Below are 16,868 nucleotides of genomic sequence, written 5' to 3'. Positions count from 1 at the left end.
AAGGCTATCGCGGTGTCTGGAGTTTTCTGAGCAAGCACACGATATTCTAAGGAAGCATTCACATCACTCTTCCACTCTGCTCTCTAGAGGGGTATAGCAAGATCCCAGCACTTCCAGCCTGTCCCCTCAAAGAAAGGGGGGTGATCTATCTTTCCAGTAAAACCAGGGACAGACAGTGAATGTGGAACCACAGCAGATGTGTTCTAGGATCATGCAGCATCATGCCTGTACTGTATGTGTGTTCCTTTGAACTTTCACCCAAAGCACCCGTGACCGTGGAGTGTCCAGGGACTTTAGCTGACATGTTCGCATGAGGCTTAAAAGGATGGAGTCAAAGCCAGTAGACATTAGTGCATAGAGTAACCTCGCCCTGTCCCTAGAAATTGTGTTGCACTCACCCCAAACAGTTTCAGGGGCTGATGAATATCCACCTTCAACTCTACTTGGGGCTCCCAAGCCTTTGCTAGCATGCAGTAGGTAGCCCAACACTCTTAATAAGTATCTTTCAGCTCAGGCGATGCCCCTGGCATCCAAGAACCCAAGAGAAATGACATACACCTCCTTCCTTGTCTCACTTGGTATTCCAATCACAGAGGGTCCTTTCAGTGCTCCTTCATGAAAGGTCACACATGCTCCCTGTGAGGGACAAGAAGAGCTGTTGCCATCAGCTAAGACCAATTTAGAAAATGCCAGAAGCCTGATATAGCTACACAGCCTAAATTTCCTGATCAACTTTAAGAGAAATAAGACACATGGCTTCATCTTCATCTAAAAACAGGTTTACCTCTCATCTGATTTTTAATTTGGAGAGAGAAAGAACGTGTTTATGCATCTTCCCTGGGATCCCCCCCCTCCCCTTTCAAAATGAAATCACATTTCTACTTTGCAAACAGGGAGAGCAGTTGTAATCAGCCACTTGGCAAACTCAATTCCCGAGTCAGTCTGGGGTAAGGAAAGGTTTGTTTTCCTACTAATCAGGCATCAGGAGCCCTTGGGGTGCAGAGATTTCAGGTGCAAGATGATGCGATCTGTTGATCACCAGGGGACCCCTCTTCATAAAACTGGTCAGATTCTCGAGCCCTCAAACTCATTCCTTCATTCACATGGGGGGCTGATTTCCCCTCGACTCTCATAGAGTTGTCCCAGCACACCTGTTTGCAGGGCGTGCAGTCTCCACACCTGAACCTCTTAAAGCTGGAAATGGAAGTTAAGTAAAAAACCAAGAATGATTAACTTTGAGTAGAATTGTAAAGGACTAGACAGAACCTGGGCTAAGTTACAAAATAAAAATCAGCTAAGATGGTTCCCCTAACCTTGGTGTTGTAAGCTGATCTAGTTTCATGTTCCGTGTTCTTGCATTTTATCTGTCTTTGCCAAGGATGTGGATTAATATAATCAGGCATCATACCCATCTGAAATATTGATAGATCGCGAGTTCATAGCCACCAGGTTCTACCTGAGTGCCATTCCCTGGGGTGAGGATCATTACTTTCTCCATTAGAAATGTAACTTTTGCTCTACTGTTATTATTGCTTTCTTTGCAACTATATTCTGTTAAAGTGACACTGACTCCTCAATATGGGGAACAAGGAGGGAGCATTTTTAGAACAAGGAGGGAAAGACTGGAAATCAAGCTGTTCTCGCTGCAGAGCCTGTTCATACTCCACATAGCAGGGGGCGGGTGGGAAGGAAGTGGTCGACGTCTGCTTTGCACACAAGTGCTGGCAAGCTTACGAGCAAGCTGAGGGGACACCAGAATGACAAGAGTCAGAGGGATTGCTTGATGTGTCTACGAATATCCATTCTTCCCATCTTCCAAAAATGGAACCTCAATTTTGGCACAAATCCACTCAAAATAAAAAACAATAATCCTTAGTCTCCCTTATGTTAGGCATTAGGAAATGAGTCTAAATTGTAGGTACAACTCCTGGCCATGTACTTAAAATAAACGGGAGCTCCTCTCCCACTTCCTTTCCTCCCTGCCTACCAGAAGGAAGGCATGGTGATGTCACACCATGGATTGTGAAGGTGGTATGGCATCCTAGGGATGAGGAAACATCTATTTAAGGGGCTGAAAGCTATGACTTCTAGCTCACAGACTTCCTGTGGACTCAGACTTGTACAAAACTGAGAAATGCATTTCTTTCACTATAAAGACACCTTTAAAACCCTTTGTTTAGCTCTTTGTTTAGCTCTTTTGGTCAAGCAATTGGACAGGTATGCTAATCAGTGGAGATGGCATGTCCCCATATTGAGGAGTCTCACTTTAACAGAATATAGTTGCAAAGAAAGAAAGAACAATAGTTCAGCAAGGGTGATGTTTCCAGTGGAAAGCAATGATTTTCACACTGGGAAATGGCACTCAGACAAAACCTGGTGGCTATGAACTCATGATCTATCAATATTTCTAACTGGTATAATTCCTGTTCATATTAATCACAGCCATGGCAAAGATGTATAGAAATGCAAGAACACTAACTAAACAGAAAACTAGATCAGCTCACAACACCAAGACACGACAGTCTAATCTGACAGTGGAAGGGAAGGTGCAGAAATACAAATCACTGATGAAAGAAGTTTCCGTCTATACATCAAAATGGGACGTTTAAAATCCATGTGGTCGCATGTCTGGGGACAACAATCTTGTGCCTCTAAATAGCCCATAAGCATATCAAGTGTATAGCTCAGCGTAATAACGGATGTTCACAACGATATTTCTGAATCATTCTATTTTGGAAGGCATGGAAGTAATTCATTTATAAGTATTTTCAGAACATTAGTCATCTTGAAACTTTGCTTATTTGGAATATCTCAGTCCATGTGACACCACGTACATAAATCATGCCACACAGATCACTGTTAGATGAATATATATTTGGGTAGCCTGTGTGTGGTCCGTATTTATAGTCACGGGTTTTCTATCTCTACTTTTTTCAGGCCTTGCCCAGAGGTACTAACATAGAGATGAAATGTGTACCCTGAAAGTGGGTGTAGACATTTCTGCTGTCAGGAAACCTCCCTTCTAGTTTAGACACAAATATAGAGATCATTACAACTTGGATCACACCTCTTTGTGGGAGAAAGATCTATGTGATACTGATAAATGAGAAGAAAAAGTCACCATCCACAAAATAAAAGGTGCTCTAATGAAATGAGACACCCCACCCGAAGCAACACTGGGCAAGGATGATGAATTAGTGAAGCCAATCTCATAATGAAAGCGAAAAGATGTTCCTGCCCATCAAACACCTAGAAAACACAAATCAGGGTAGCGATGCGACGCCTCTTACCTTCAAGGTTCATCGCACATGCTGCCAGCAAGTGAGAGAAAGGTCACTTTGCACGCGTGCTGGGAAATACGAATTCATGTGTTCCTTAGAAAGTAGCATGATGCCATCTACTATGCTTTAAAAGAGACCTATCCTTCCTCCCGCTGAGAGAAATTACCTTTGGGGGTTTGCTCATGCAAGTTGGAGTGTTAGGAGAAATGGTCAATGCACAAGGCTGCAATTTCAACATTGTTTGTAAAAATTTGTGAACAAAATGAAGTTCCTGTCAGTACAAAAATGGTTGAAATATATGTGGCATATTCCTTCAATTAGAAATTATATAGTCATTAACAACGACAGTGTATCTATACTTAGTGACTCGAAGGTCTCTCTCTCTCTCTCTCTCTCTCTCTCTCTCTCTCTCTCTCTCCATCTCCATCTCCCTCTCTCCCTCCCTCCCTCTCTCTCTCTTCCCCCCTCTCTCTTTTCCCCTCTCTCCCTCTCTCTTTCTCTCTCTCACTCGCTCTCTCACTCTGTGTGTGTCTGTATGTGTGTTTAAATACACATATGTATAAATGATAAGAGAAGAAAACATTTAGGTCACTAAGTTACTTTGAAAACAATCAGAAATCTATGAGAAAGTAGATGTCTGAGATAAAATAATATAAAGTTAATTATACCAGCAAATGTTGTTTAAGTGCACATGTACATGTATGTTAATATAAATACATAAGAGTCACAAAAGGATGATACGATGGCTAATACAAATTCTGGAATTCAAGTGAATTTTTCTAGCACCTTATTTTTCTATACCCCATTTTACAACTGATTTCTATCACTTATATGTTATAAAATGATAAAGGAACAAAACTGCCCACATCTGTGGTGATCAACACTGATCCTGCAGGTCAAGGTAGCTAACCTCAGATGTAAGAGGCAGGGTATGGGGAAAGGAGGGAATGTGGGCAGGGAAAACTATGTAAGTAAAAGTATCGGGGGAGAAAGAAATCAGGGTTCACCCAAGGTATTCCAGCAGCAAGTTCAAAGATGCAAGTGAAGAGTTGAAGATCATGTCTGTAATAGATCCAAACGCTGGGAAACAGAGATGGTCACCATAATGCACTTACAAGATGATCTTTCCTTAACACTGACAAATGAAAAGAGCGTGGCTTTTAGCCAGCTCCACAAATGGACAAATATTTTGAGTGCTTAAGACTCTGTCCATGGTGACACCATGTGTTACACTCAGATGTAAACTTCAGTTTGGTAACATTTTCATTTTAAACCCTCCTTCCTGTCAGTTTCCGACTTGCCTGTAAATATTTGCTTGGAGAAAATGTCACCAAAAGATCTAAGCTCAAGAAAAAAAAAAAAAAAGAAAGAAAGGAAAAAAAAAAAAGGTCATTTTTGAAACAAGAAGCTGCTGCATTTTGCATGTTAACGAAACAAGAAGTCTTAAGACCTGTGGCTCAGAGCTCATTTCAGGGGAAAAAAATGCTTTTATTTATTAAAAGCCTATGAATACAAATGAATTCTTTATTTGGTATTTGTTTAATTCTGCCTTCCCCTTTCTGAGATAGAAATCATATGCGCTTTGCCAGGTGAATTAAAAGGTCGTCTGATGTCACCAGGTCACCTGTTTGTTGCAGTGTTGCTATTGGAGGAATCTCAATACTTGATAAGTATTCTGGCACTATTGCCAATATGAAAGGATCCTGAGTATCATTGACAATACCACTTCCTTTCTCAAAACCAAAAAGTGACACATCGTGGTCCTCAGTAGCTATGCCAACCTGAGAAATGCTCTTCTCTCTGCCACAAGGTGTCTTTCGATTTAACCCAGGCTTCAAATCACAAGGGACCCAATTTACCTATTCCCTTTTCTCTATTAGAATACATGGCAGGAGATGCTATTATTACATTTCTAAGGAGTTGAAAGAGATAAACAAAACATCAGGCAGCTCTTCGTATACCTGACAGCTCAACAGAAGGAAGACGGTAGGAAAAACTCAGGTCAGTAAAACGCATCTTTTCAGACAGTGGTCCCACTGAGCATTGAGATCATAGAAAAAAGACGAGGACATGCCCATGCTTTCGTGCTTCGCTGGGCATGCATGCTAAGGGCAGCAAGAAGGACCCATGGAAAAAAAGCCTAGAGAAAAGAACTGAGAACAGATGATAACACCAAACCTAGAGCCCCAATCCCAATCCTAGTTTCAGTAGACGCAAGGCTCACAGCCTTCTGGAACCTCAGTTACTTAATAGGAAAACAGGAGATTGTTTTGAGTATGATGGGATAGTATGAAAAATACTCATAAGCAAAAGATAAAACACACTCAGTAGAGACAGATGCTGTGAAACCATCAACAATAACGATGTTGCTGCTGCTGCTGCTGCTGCAGCTGCTGCCGTGGTGGTATACTGGTGGTGCTGGTGGTAATGATAAGGATGAAGGTGGCAGTTAGCAATGGTGATAATGAAGGTGAAGGTACTAGGAAACTACAGGCTCTTGCATAACTCCTAGAATCGTATACAACTGAGCACTGAGGAGCACAAGTCACTTGTATTTAATTCCCAGCTCCTCTGGTTAGCATCTCATGTTCCTTCATACAGAAATATAAGATGAACCAGGTGGCAGATCTGAAGCCTGGAGAGCAGAACCTTTCAGATAACAAATGTCTCCTCTTAAATGGAACACTCAGGCAGGAGGCTCCACGTGCCGAGTAGTTAGGATGAGCAAGCCAGAAGCAGTTCAGCACAGTGGGAAGATCACAGCCTCCGGGGCCAGAGGGGCTCGAGTCCAGATGCAGGCTCTTCATCCGTGCACCAGGCTGTACGTCTGATCTAGGACGAGGTGCTCAATGTCTCTGATACCGAGCCACTTTTCTATTCATTCTAATCTCAGAAAAGATTTCGTCATTGCCAGGCTGGCACTGTTTAACTAAGGATAAAGTGAAGACCTTAACACTATTCACAGGATTAATATGAGGAGAGAATGAGAGCAGTAAGATGCACATTCGGCCAAGTCTGACTTACAGGAAGCTGTCAGTAAGCGGAGCTACAGTGTGGTACTCTGCTCATAAGACAGATGATGCTATCAAATTCAAGCTCTGGGGGCCTCCAGCACCCATGGACTCTCTAACAAAGTATCCTAATTCGTATGACCTGAAGTCACACCTACAGCTCTTCACCAAAGTCTCAAACCACATGGTCTCAAACACTTATTCAAAGACCTCAAAATGCAGTTGAGTTAAACTAGAGGACATAGGATTTCTTAAGGAAAATGTTGACCCTTCTAGTGCTTCAGTCTCCAGACATAAGTGCCAGTTAAGTCCATCCCTTTCCAGGAGGAAACCTTATATCCATCCTTCATGCACTCCACAGAGTCAAGTGAAAGCAGAAAGTACCCTCCTCATCTCTGGGATCAGCTCTTGCATGTAAGGACACACAATGACTCATGGGCTTAAATACCTGGGTTCTGCCTCCTCCTGTCTCTAGGGACTTGACTAATGCATGTTTATTTGTTATACATAATATTATTTTTTCTGTAAAAAGAAATTGACCCCCGTTTTGGTTACTTTTCTATTGCTGTGAAGAGATACAATGGCCAAGGCAACTTATAGAAGAAAGAGTTTGCTGGAGGTTATAATTTCAGAAGGCAAGTCCATGACGGTGACAAGAATGGCAGCAGACAGTTAGACATGGTACTAAAGCAGTAGCTGAGAGCTTATATCATGATCCACAAGTGTCTTGCAGAGAAAGCAAACAAGGAATGGCATGGGCTTTTGAAACCTCAAAGCCCATGCCCAGTGACACACCTCTTCCACCTAGGCATACCTCCCAACCCTTCCCAAATAGTTCTACCAATTAGAGACCAAGAATTCAATATATGAGCCTATGGAGCCATTGTCATCCAAACCACCACAACAGGAAATGTACCTGAAGACATGGGCTAAGGGACACTATACACGTGTGTGCTCTGAGCAGATACCGGGTGGATGAAACTAAATTATAATGCTTTTGTATAGTGCCCTCAGATATATAGAGAACAAATTAGAAAGGATACAGACAATAAAATGAAGATCTGAGTTTCAGCTCAGGCTCTACTATCCTTTCCCTTTCTGACTTGGCCAATTGGTAGAGTCTTGTGAAACCCATCCTTCCTCTTCTGCAAGAGTGAAGATTATGAGCCTGTCACATAGGGGACTTAGTGCACGTAATGAGACTATCTAATGGAACTTGTAAAAATAATCAGGATTCACATTATTGTCTCATCGTTTAAAGTGTTCCCAGTGGTTTGCAGCGCTCATGCCTTCCACAGTTGTTAGGCACTGCCCACATGTGTGTCCCCTGCCTTTAGGAGCACATGTGTGCCTATACTCCATGATCCCCAGATATGTCCTAGTTAGGAAAATAAGGCAGAAAGTCCAAGCAGCAGCCCAAATGTTTAGTAGTATCCTTTCAACATAGAGGGTAGGTCATTTAAACAGGCAAGGGAGAGATTGTTACATCTATCTTAAATGGGAATGTGTCCCTTGAATATATATATTCATAATATGTATGAATTCATAATAAATTCATTATACATGAATTTATTAATATATAATGAATTATATAATGAATTTATTATGAATTCATATATATTATATATATTATATATATTCAAGTGACACATTGCTCACCCTCACAAACCCAGCACTCAGGCAGAAGTAGGGAGAATGCTGTGAGTTTAAAGCCAGCTTAGGCCACTATAGTGAGTTCTAGAACAGCAAGAAGGCTACAGAGAAATACTCTTTCCCAAAATAAAGTGGAGAGCAGAAATCAATAATGGGACAATGTTAAGGGTGTTGTCATTAGATCCCTTATGACATTAGAACATCCTAAATGAAGTGGTCATTAAACTGCAACCATATGTCTGTACTAACTGTTATGGTATGCTATGGGATGAAGGAGAAATGAACTGAAGGAACATACAATCTGTTGGAAGATATAGACCCTGGGAACTCCTGACACCCACTTCAAAAGCTGTATGTGACAAGAACAGAAGGAACAGGAACTCCACACAAGAAAGGGGTCTTTGTGTCATGCATCTTATAAGATGGCTCTCGAGGGGTGTGCTCAGCTCGCTAGACTGAAGGACAATGAGGTGGTTTTGAAATGGGGGAAAGTAGCAAAGGTTCAAGATACATGTGGGGTGCCAATAGGATAGGAATGCATACACAGAAACACACAGATACAAATGGGACATGTGTAAATATGTGAGGGGTACAACACAACCTCTGGGTGCGTACAGGTTGACATATCCAGAGGGAGTGAATGGGGGTGCGGTGCTGTGGACATCTGGTACTGAGATATGGGAATAAATAGATTTTGTGTACATATGCGAATGTTTGTGACACTGCTTTTATGTGTATATGTGCTTATATACTTGTAACCACACATATACATGTGTGAGTAATATACTGTGTGTATATTTGTGAGAGCAAGATTCTGCATCTATACAGGAGTGCATTCAGTGCCTTAAGTATAGCTTGGGGTGCATATGTGGGATTAATGCAATATGTGCATCTGCGTATGACAGTATGTGTGGCCATGTGTATGTCAGGATGTGTGTTTATATAAGCATTACTGTGTGCATGTTTATGTGTGATAATGTGCACATGGCATGTACAGCACTGAATGCAAGTATGCGTGTGTATCTGTGTTGAAATGCACGCATGGAACCCTGGGAGAGAGGGAGGGAGGAGGCCAGACAGTGAAAGGCCTTGATGTCTGTGGTCAGGAATTTGAATAATATGCTCTAGGCAGTAGGGTGCCCTTTATGGTTTTTGATCTGGGAAGAAACATGATCAAAGACATCTTTTAGAAAGACCATACCGGCTGCAGATGGGCCTGTTCCAGAGGGTAGAAGATGAGCTGGGAAGCTCAAATGATACCTGCATGGGGAGTCGGAGGCTGAAGAAAAGAGACCCCTGACTCACTTCCCACCACCTCACTGCCCTACCCCCACTTTATTTCCCCAAGGCTAAATAAATGATAGTCTTAGAAAGTAAAACAAGTGGTCGGCTTCCGTCCCACGGAAGAACATCCCCAAGCAAACACGTCCTCCCTATCACTGCATGCTCAGCCTGGATTGACTCAGTCAGAGCGAGCCTTCTATGAGGCATGGCAACACTGCCCCGCAAACACATCAGATCTGGCTCCCGCTACACCAACAGGAAACTCCAGGCAAGGATGAGAGATGGAATCAAGAGCTTTGGGGGGTAACACATTTATTTAGTAACTCTCCAATCCTGTCAATGGTGCGCTCGCAGCAGCAAGCTTCGCTGGAACAACTCCTGTGCAGCTTGAGGTCCTCTCATGTTTTTCTTTCCAGTCAGAAGACAGGACAAGACTTGCTTTGGACAAGCACTGCTCTCTTGGTGCTAATGTTACTGTTTTCTGTAGCTGTCCACGAATCCCCTTCTCCCTACTTCTCTCCCATTTCTTTCCTCTTTTCCACTCTCTAGCATATCTGAAATCTTGAGCTTTCTCGGTCTCTTCTTTTCTCACCAATGCGACCCCACCCCCACCCCTTTGCATCTTTCTTTTCCTCTCCCCTCATTCTCTTTCCATATCTCTTCCTACTATTAAAGAAAAAAAAAAGTCAATTTTAGAAAAAAGAGCAAGATCTTGGCTAGCACCAGAATCTACAACAAATACTATGAGTGCAAAGCAACTGGCTGAGTCCAACTTCTAGGGGGAAAAAAATCTCGACAAACTGTAAGTACTGAAGGGTAGCCACTATGGCCAGCAGTTGCCCCTGGATACCAGTATCACTAGGCACTCTTCTAGCTGACCAATCCCTATTTGCTAAGTCGCCCCAGGCAGCCCCAGGCAGCCCCAGCCAGCCCCAGCCAGCTCCAGCCTGCCCCAGCCTGCCCCAGCCTGCCCCAGCCTGCCCCAGCCAGCTCCAGGCAGCCCCAGCCAACCCTCTCTGTCTCTCTCTGCACTGGGAAGGAGGTAGCCCTGCTGTCACAGTGTACTGGCCAGCTACTCCTCCCATCCAGCAGAGCAATGGGGTGCGGGGGGTGGGGGGGAGCAGCCATAAAATTCAGAACCAGCTACTGTCAGCACTGCAGGCGCTGCAAGACCACTGGGTTCAACCCTCATTGCATCACTGGTAGAGAACGGAGCCCTGACATTGAACGCCAAAGGGATCCATTACTCGAAACCTCAAACACAGGACCTGTTGCAAAATCTTGTCTGAGGAAGCACCTCCAGGTTTTTGCCTTATGAATAGGATTCTACTACCTTATATGCAGGTGCCTAAACAGACAGAATCAGCTTAAGCTGAACACATAAGGGGTTAAAAAGCACACCCGTTGCCTTTGGAATCCACTGCATGCACCCTTCAAAGGAGCTGTTGATCATGGAAGTGTATAGAAGAGGAGCCTGCAGCGGTGGAGGGCTCTAAGCTCTGAAGACCTTTTTAATATGGCTGTATTGTAATACTGCAGTGCCAAACCCCACCAGTGTTTCCAAAAAAGAAAGGGGAAAAAAAAAGCCTCGCTATGCAGCAGAACTTCCCAGCCCTGGAAACAGATTGTCTCCCTTTTGCTCCCATTTAATAAAGGCTTTATTTAGCACAATCGGGGGAGATATGTGTTCTGCTAAGCAGTGTACAGAAAGCTCTGTCTGCAATGATGCGATTCTTCCTACATGAAACTAAGAGGCAATCCCCTAAACTCAGCCTCCTGAAGCTCAGCAAAGCCACTACGAGGTGCTGTGATTCGCAGAGGGGGCTCCTTGAAAGGGTGTGTGTGTGTGTGTGTGTGTGTGTGTGTGTGTGTGTGTGTGTGTGTGTGTTAGGGGGTCAGGCATGCAAGGGGACACACCTTTCCTTCAAGCCGTTGGATACACCATGTTGCCTGAAAAGTCTACCCAGGCTAGTCTGTCAAGGGTTAATTTTCTCAGCAAAAACTGAAACACACACACACACACACACACACACACACTCCTCCGTAGACCCCTACCACCTCGGTGGGTGGTCACCATCACACATTTGAATCTTCTTAATCTTAAATTCCAGAACGTAACCGACCCCCCCCCCCCCAGTTCTATCATTTGGGAACAGCCCCTGTACCTGGGCTCGATTCCCGCCTCATCACTGGTGGAAGCTGAGAGCCCAACATAATTATTTTCCTACAAGGTTATGCGTAATTGGCCACTAACCTAATTGATTAATCATTTCATTTTTCTAAGCAGCATCCAAGAGTCAATCTAGCGAGGAGATAGAGAAACATGTACGCAATGGTCCAAGGGGTAAAAAATACAAACCTAGGGAAAGACCCCAGGCCAACTAAACCTAAGAGACTAGAAATTAAAACGCGACAGAAGCAGAGAATTGCGCACCGCCACAGGAGGATCAAACCAGGAGCCTCAAAGCTGCCAGGGTCCAGCAGGCTCCAACACGGATGAAGTTGTTTTCCCCGGGGACCAAAGGGTTAAAACGACGCCGCTTCAACCCAGTCTCCTCTAAGCTGGAGAGGAACAGAATCCACCTGTCCCCTTCTTAGGCAAACCCCGCTGGTGGTCCTGAGGTCGCCTTAGCTCTCTGGCCACAACTTGCACCTCTGTGCGCGGCCCTTGCCTGCGCCTTTGCGCGCTACCCAAAACTTTGCGCACACTGCGGCCGCCGCCTGGCCGTTCAGCGCGGCGAAACGCACCGCCAAGTCCAAGAGCTGCGGACAGCCCTTCTGCAGCCACCACCGCTTGGCTTTGGGCTTCAGACTTTTCTTTCCTCAGCCTCCAGTCCCCATGCAGGGGCTCCCTCGTGGCTGCGGGAACGCGCCTCTCGGCCCGCAGTGGGCACTGCGGCCGCGGCGCTGCAGACCACCATCCTGCAGGGTCCATAAGGCGCCCACCCGACGGCTGGACGCCTGAAGCCACCCTTGCCCTGGCGCGCCCACCCTAGCTTCCCACGCCGCGGCCGCCAGGCGCAACACCCTCTCCTACCTTCCAGCCGCTGAAGACCACACTCTGCTCAGCCCTCTCGACTCATCATCCTCTGGCTGCAGAACAGGGCGACCGGACTCTGCTTTTGTTCCCTGGGGCAGGAAGGTCCGTGCAGGGCCAGGGAGCGGGAGATGCAACGGAGCTGGGTATCTGGAAGAAGGGAGGCTCACTCCCGGCAGCTCTAGTGGCGGCAGTAGTGGCGGCAGCAAAGGCAGCGGTGGCAGCAGCAGCAGCAGCAGCAGCAATAGAGATAGTGCCGGCTCTCTGCAGGCCACATCTTTCATACCTTATACATCACTACCGCATTCCCCCGAATAGGAGAGCCCCTCAGCATTTCCCCACCTAACTAAGGATACGAGCTCAGGCAAGAGTGGCTTGGCTGGACCTGGCCACAGTGCGGGCTCTGCTAAGGAAAGGAGCCTCAGCACGCAATTGCCACTCCCTCTTAAACCACCACAGCACTGCCTATAACCATCACTGGTCTCCCGCAGCGCTCTCCTTAGGCGATCTGAGTCTGCTCCCCAGAATGTCTGGGCTTTAGGGCAAGCAACAGCGATTTATTATGGAAACTCATCCCCAACTGCCACTTCCCAGGGAAGGTCTTTGCGCGGGGAGCTTACTGCTACAGAGGCACCCTCCTGATTGCACGTGGTTTCTAGATGCCGCCTTGGGAGCAGGCTTGTGGGCACTGAGAGGCAGCCCCGCACCAGAGGATTGAGTCCCTGTTGCTTCATCAATAAAATGGGAAACAGATGAGCTTTTCTGTGAGGTTGCGGTGAGAATATAATGAGATAAACAGGGTGGAATTCCCTGAACAAAGCTTAATTTCTTCCTTTTTCCAATGCAAGCCTGCCTTCCCTCAACTGTCAGCAACAATTCAGTAAATATTTGCCCTGAGCGTACCTCGGTTCTATGCCAACCCCTATTTTATAGAGTATAGCTTGGCTTGGACTTTTCTCGCCAGTGAAGACACAGAAAATAAGTAAATCAAGAAGAGTTGTTGGGTGGTATTGATCACCAAAATTGAAATAGATGGTGGCATGCAACGTGAAGTGACTGGAGATGCTACTTAGCTTTTGTCAACTTGACACAAACTTGAGTCACCTGGGAAGAGAGACCCTCAGATTGAGATGTAGCTTCCATCATATGGGCCTGTGGACGTGTCTTCCGGGCATATTCTTGACTGATGGTTAATGTGGGAGTGGCCAGCCTTCTGTGAGTGGAGCTCCCTCTGGACAGGTGTCTTGGGTTGTCTAAGAAGTAGGCTGAGAGCCGGGAGTGGAGCGCACACCTTTAATCCCAGCACTCGGGAGGCAGAGGCAGGTGGATTTCTGAGTTCGAGGCCAGCCTGGTCTACAGAGTGAGTTCCAGGACAGCCAAGGCTACACAGAGAAACCCTGTCTCGAAAAACCAAAAAAAAAAAAAAAAAAGAAGTAGGCTGAACAAGCCATGGAGAGCAAGCTGGTAAGCAGAGACCCTTTATGGTCTGTGCTTCCATTCCTACTCCAGGTCCCTGCTCTGACTTCCCTTAATGATGGACTGTAACCTATAAGATGAAGCAACACCACCAAGTTGGTTTTGGTCAGTGTTTTATCACAATAACAACATCTGGAACACTGGGGTAGGGACCTGCATAGGTCATAACTGCTAACCCAAGTTCTACGTGAGTAGGAACTCATCTCCTCATCTCCAGGGCAGAAGAAACAGCCAGAGCAAATGCCCCATACAGGAATGAACTGAGGGCATCTAAAATGGAGGAGGGTACCCCTGTAGCTGGAAGCAGCAAGGATAATGGCCCAGTGATATGATATAGAGTGGGCGGTTCCATCTGGCAGGAAGGCTCACCTCCACAGAGGTCAATAGGTAGATTTTGCACTGGAGTTAGGGATGTGAGTGGTGCAGCATATCCTGTGAGGTTGATTTGTAAAAGTTCACTCTGGCTGCTATGAAGAGAGTGGGTCAGAGAGAACTTGGGCAAAAGCCATTGGAAGAGGAATCAGTAAGAAGATCCAACAGTGCTGGATAAAAGTCCCTCACCATCTCCTGGCTTCCATAATCACAAACCACATCAACTTTCCTTCATCCAACAAGAGACTGGGAGTAAAGGCCACTGGTGAGCAGTTCAGCGAGCCTGGATATGGGCCATCCCAACCCACTCTCTGAATATCCTTTCCTCAACCAGAAGATATAAATGGCTACATATTCTCATGACTTACTGTGTTGATGAAATGATACCAGGAAGGAGTACCCAAGGGACTAAATGCTGGTAACTCCATCTTTAAGATCTCTTTACTTTGGGTCCTCTAGAAGCCCAAGCACCACACAGGCCCTTTATCCCCTCTAGGGACCGCCTTTCCTGGAGATGTCCTGTTCAGAACTATGGAGTCCTGATGCCTCTTTCAGATGTGTGGTGATGTTTGCATTCACAATGCTGGTCCCTGAACCCGCGACCATCTTCTCAAGCAGAAAACTGATTTTCATTTTGTTTCCATCCTTTCGATGTTTTCCTGTCCTCCACCTTCATCTAGCTTGAAGCATACATGACATCATCCTATGAAGCTCTCAAGCTACAAAAATTAAAAAGGACAAGGGGGCTGGAAGTCGGGGGATTTGTAAGGCCAGAGAGGAAAACAGCCTCTTAGGATCTCTTAGCTAAGAAACATGATCAGTCCCGTACATGTCTGACCGCAGCAGCTTTCAAAAAGCCATGAGATCCACTGCAACATGCCACCAAAGCCCCGGGAGTTAAAACAAGCAAGGTTGGATAGTGTGACTTGTGACAAAGGAGCACAACCGGGTTAGGAGAAGCAGCAGAGCTGGACTTTGATTCCTCTCACGTCTGTGTGCTTTGGGTGGTGTTGCTGACTTCTAGAACAGAGAGGAGTTTAATACAATAGAGGTCGGGAACTTAGATTTCTAAAATAGTCAATTCCTTCCCTTGCATGGACTCAATACATGTCACTCCTCTCCAACGGCCTTCAAGCCCCAAACTTGAGATGTCAAAATTCAAAAGAGATCATAAAGGCCACGTGGTCTTAGAAACTGACTTCTACATTACCACTGCAGTGCTGTCAATGAGAAGAAATGGTCCTGCTGGGTGTGGGGACTTGGGGCTGTAATCTCAACGACCCAAGAAACTGATAAATTCAAAGATTATCAGGGTACACAGTGAGACTCTGCTTCGATGTTTTAAAGACTGAAGAATAGGTAAGGATATAGCTCAATAGTTGAGTGTCTATGTATTATATGCAAGGCCCTAGTTCCCACATCTAATCCCATAAAATGAAACAAAACAAAAAAGCTCTAATGTTAACAGACACATGGATGCTTCTTTGGATTATCTGAGATGCTTGGCAGGGATCAGACATCACATCTCTGCTTCTACAATGACTCCCTGTTCTTGCCAAATTAAAACCTAAGTTTTTATAACCTCATCTATAAAATGGCATCCGCTGTCAGGTCTGGGAGCTAGAGAAGATGCTATGAAAATGTCAAGATAGAGCAGTTAGTAGGCTCTGCTATGTCTTTCCTTTTTACCCCCACAATCTTGAGTATGTTGGTTAGCAACAACTGAATCTCTAGAGGAGAATAAATGCCATGGCTCCTGTACCTGTTAATTTCTTGGTGCCCTGTTCTTGCTGACTTCAAGCACCAATGTACTGGATATGTCCAGAACGGGTATAAACTGGGCATGGTACACTTCTGCCTACCACTCAGTCAATCAATTCCAGACTAGGGGCATCATCTCACAGCCTACAGAGTACACTATTTTCTGTCACTACCTAGATATTTACAAGAATCCCAGAAGGAACAGTTCTACAGTTCCACATCTGACAAATTGGGAAATTAAAACTCAGAGTGATTGATCAGAGACAGACAGGAAGTAAAAGCAACCGGACTCAATCTGGGACCACTCCAAAAGCAGTGTGCCTTCCACTTTGTCACATCCCTGCTGTGAGACTATCACTCAGATCTGTCCAGAGGTCATATGAACCTCCATCTGGCCAGATGACCATCTGAGCCTTGGTGTCACCTCAGACGCCCTGGGAAGCAAGCATGTTAATGCGAATGAAATGACTCAGGAAGACCAAAATTATCCTGAAAAACATGTGAGTGCTGTGGCTAGTGGCTAGGGAGAAAACATGGGAACAACAAGTACCCTGGGGGAACTCAGAGACAGCAGAGGGGACAGAACCACCCTGAACACACTTCAGACTGACACAGGGAAATATAGCTAGATTCACATTCAGTCCCCTTCGAGGTGTTTATTGGCACAAAGACCATGGAGATGGGAAACATGAAATGGCACCATAATTACAGCCTCAGACAGCGTTCTTGCTTAGAAGCCTGTTTGCTTTTTCCTTGTGCTGTCTGTAAAAATGCAGTTGCTTCTTACTCCAGAGCTGCTCATACCCTGCCCATCTCCTGAAAGAGGTCAGATCTTCAGCTCAAGCCAAAGGGAATTTATGGGCTCCCGTCACTTGGCAGGAGTTCAAGGTGAAGCCATCTTGGATGTCCACCAATTCTAATGATGTCATTCTCTCTCTCTCTCTCTCTCTCTCTCTCTCTCTCTCTCTCTCTCTCTCTCTCTCTCTCTCTCTC

At 45.3% G+C, this 16,868-nt stretch overlaps 1 protein-coding gene across 3 annotated transcripts in view; it reads right to left on the bottom strand.

Annotated features, from left to right (window-relative positions):
- Dab1 (DAB adaptor protein 1) overlaps window positions 1–12,601 on the bottom strand; it is a 1,123,238-nt gene extending 1,110,637 nt beyond the window's left edge. For 2 of the 3 annotated variants that reach the window (XM_029539575.1, XM_029539576.1), the window contains exon 1: window positions 12,267–12,600. The gene's annotated coding sequence lies outside the window, so the exon portion shown is untranslated. Of the gene's footprint in view, window positions 1–12,266 lie in introns of all 3 variants that reach the window. The other variant, XM_029539573.1, reaches the window with a different exon arrangement.
- Between the last annotated feature and the right edge of the window lie 4,267 nt (window positions 12,602–16,868).

Source organism: Mus pahari, chromosome 6 (assembly GCF_900095145.1).
Source record: "Mus pahari chromosome 6, PAHARI_EIJ_v1.1, whole genome shotgun sequence".
In the NCBI taxonomy this organism is placed as follows: Eukaryota; Metazoa; Chordata; class Mammalia; order Rodentia; family Muridae; genus Mus; species Mus pahari.
Note: the sequence above shows the minus strand (reverse complement) of the source record. Positions and strands in the feature narration are given on the sequence as shown.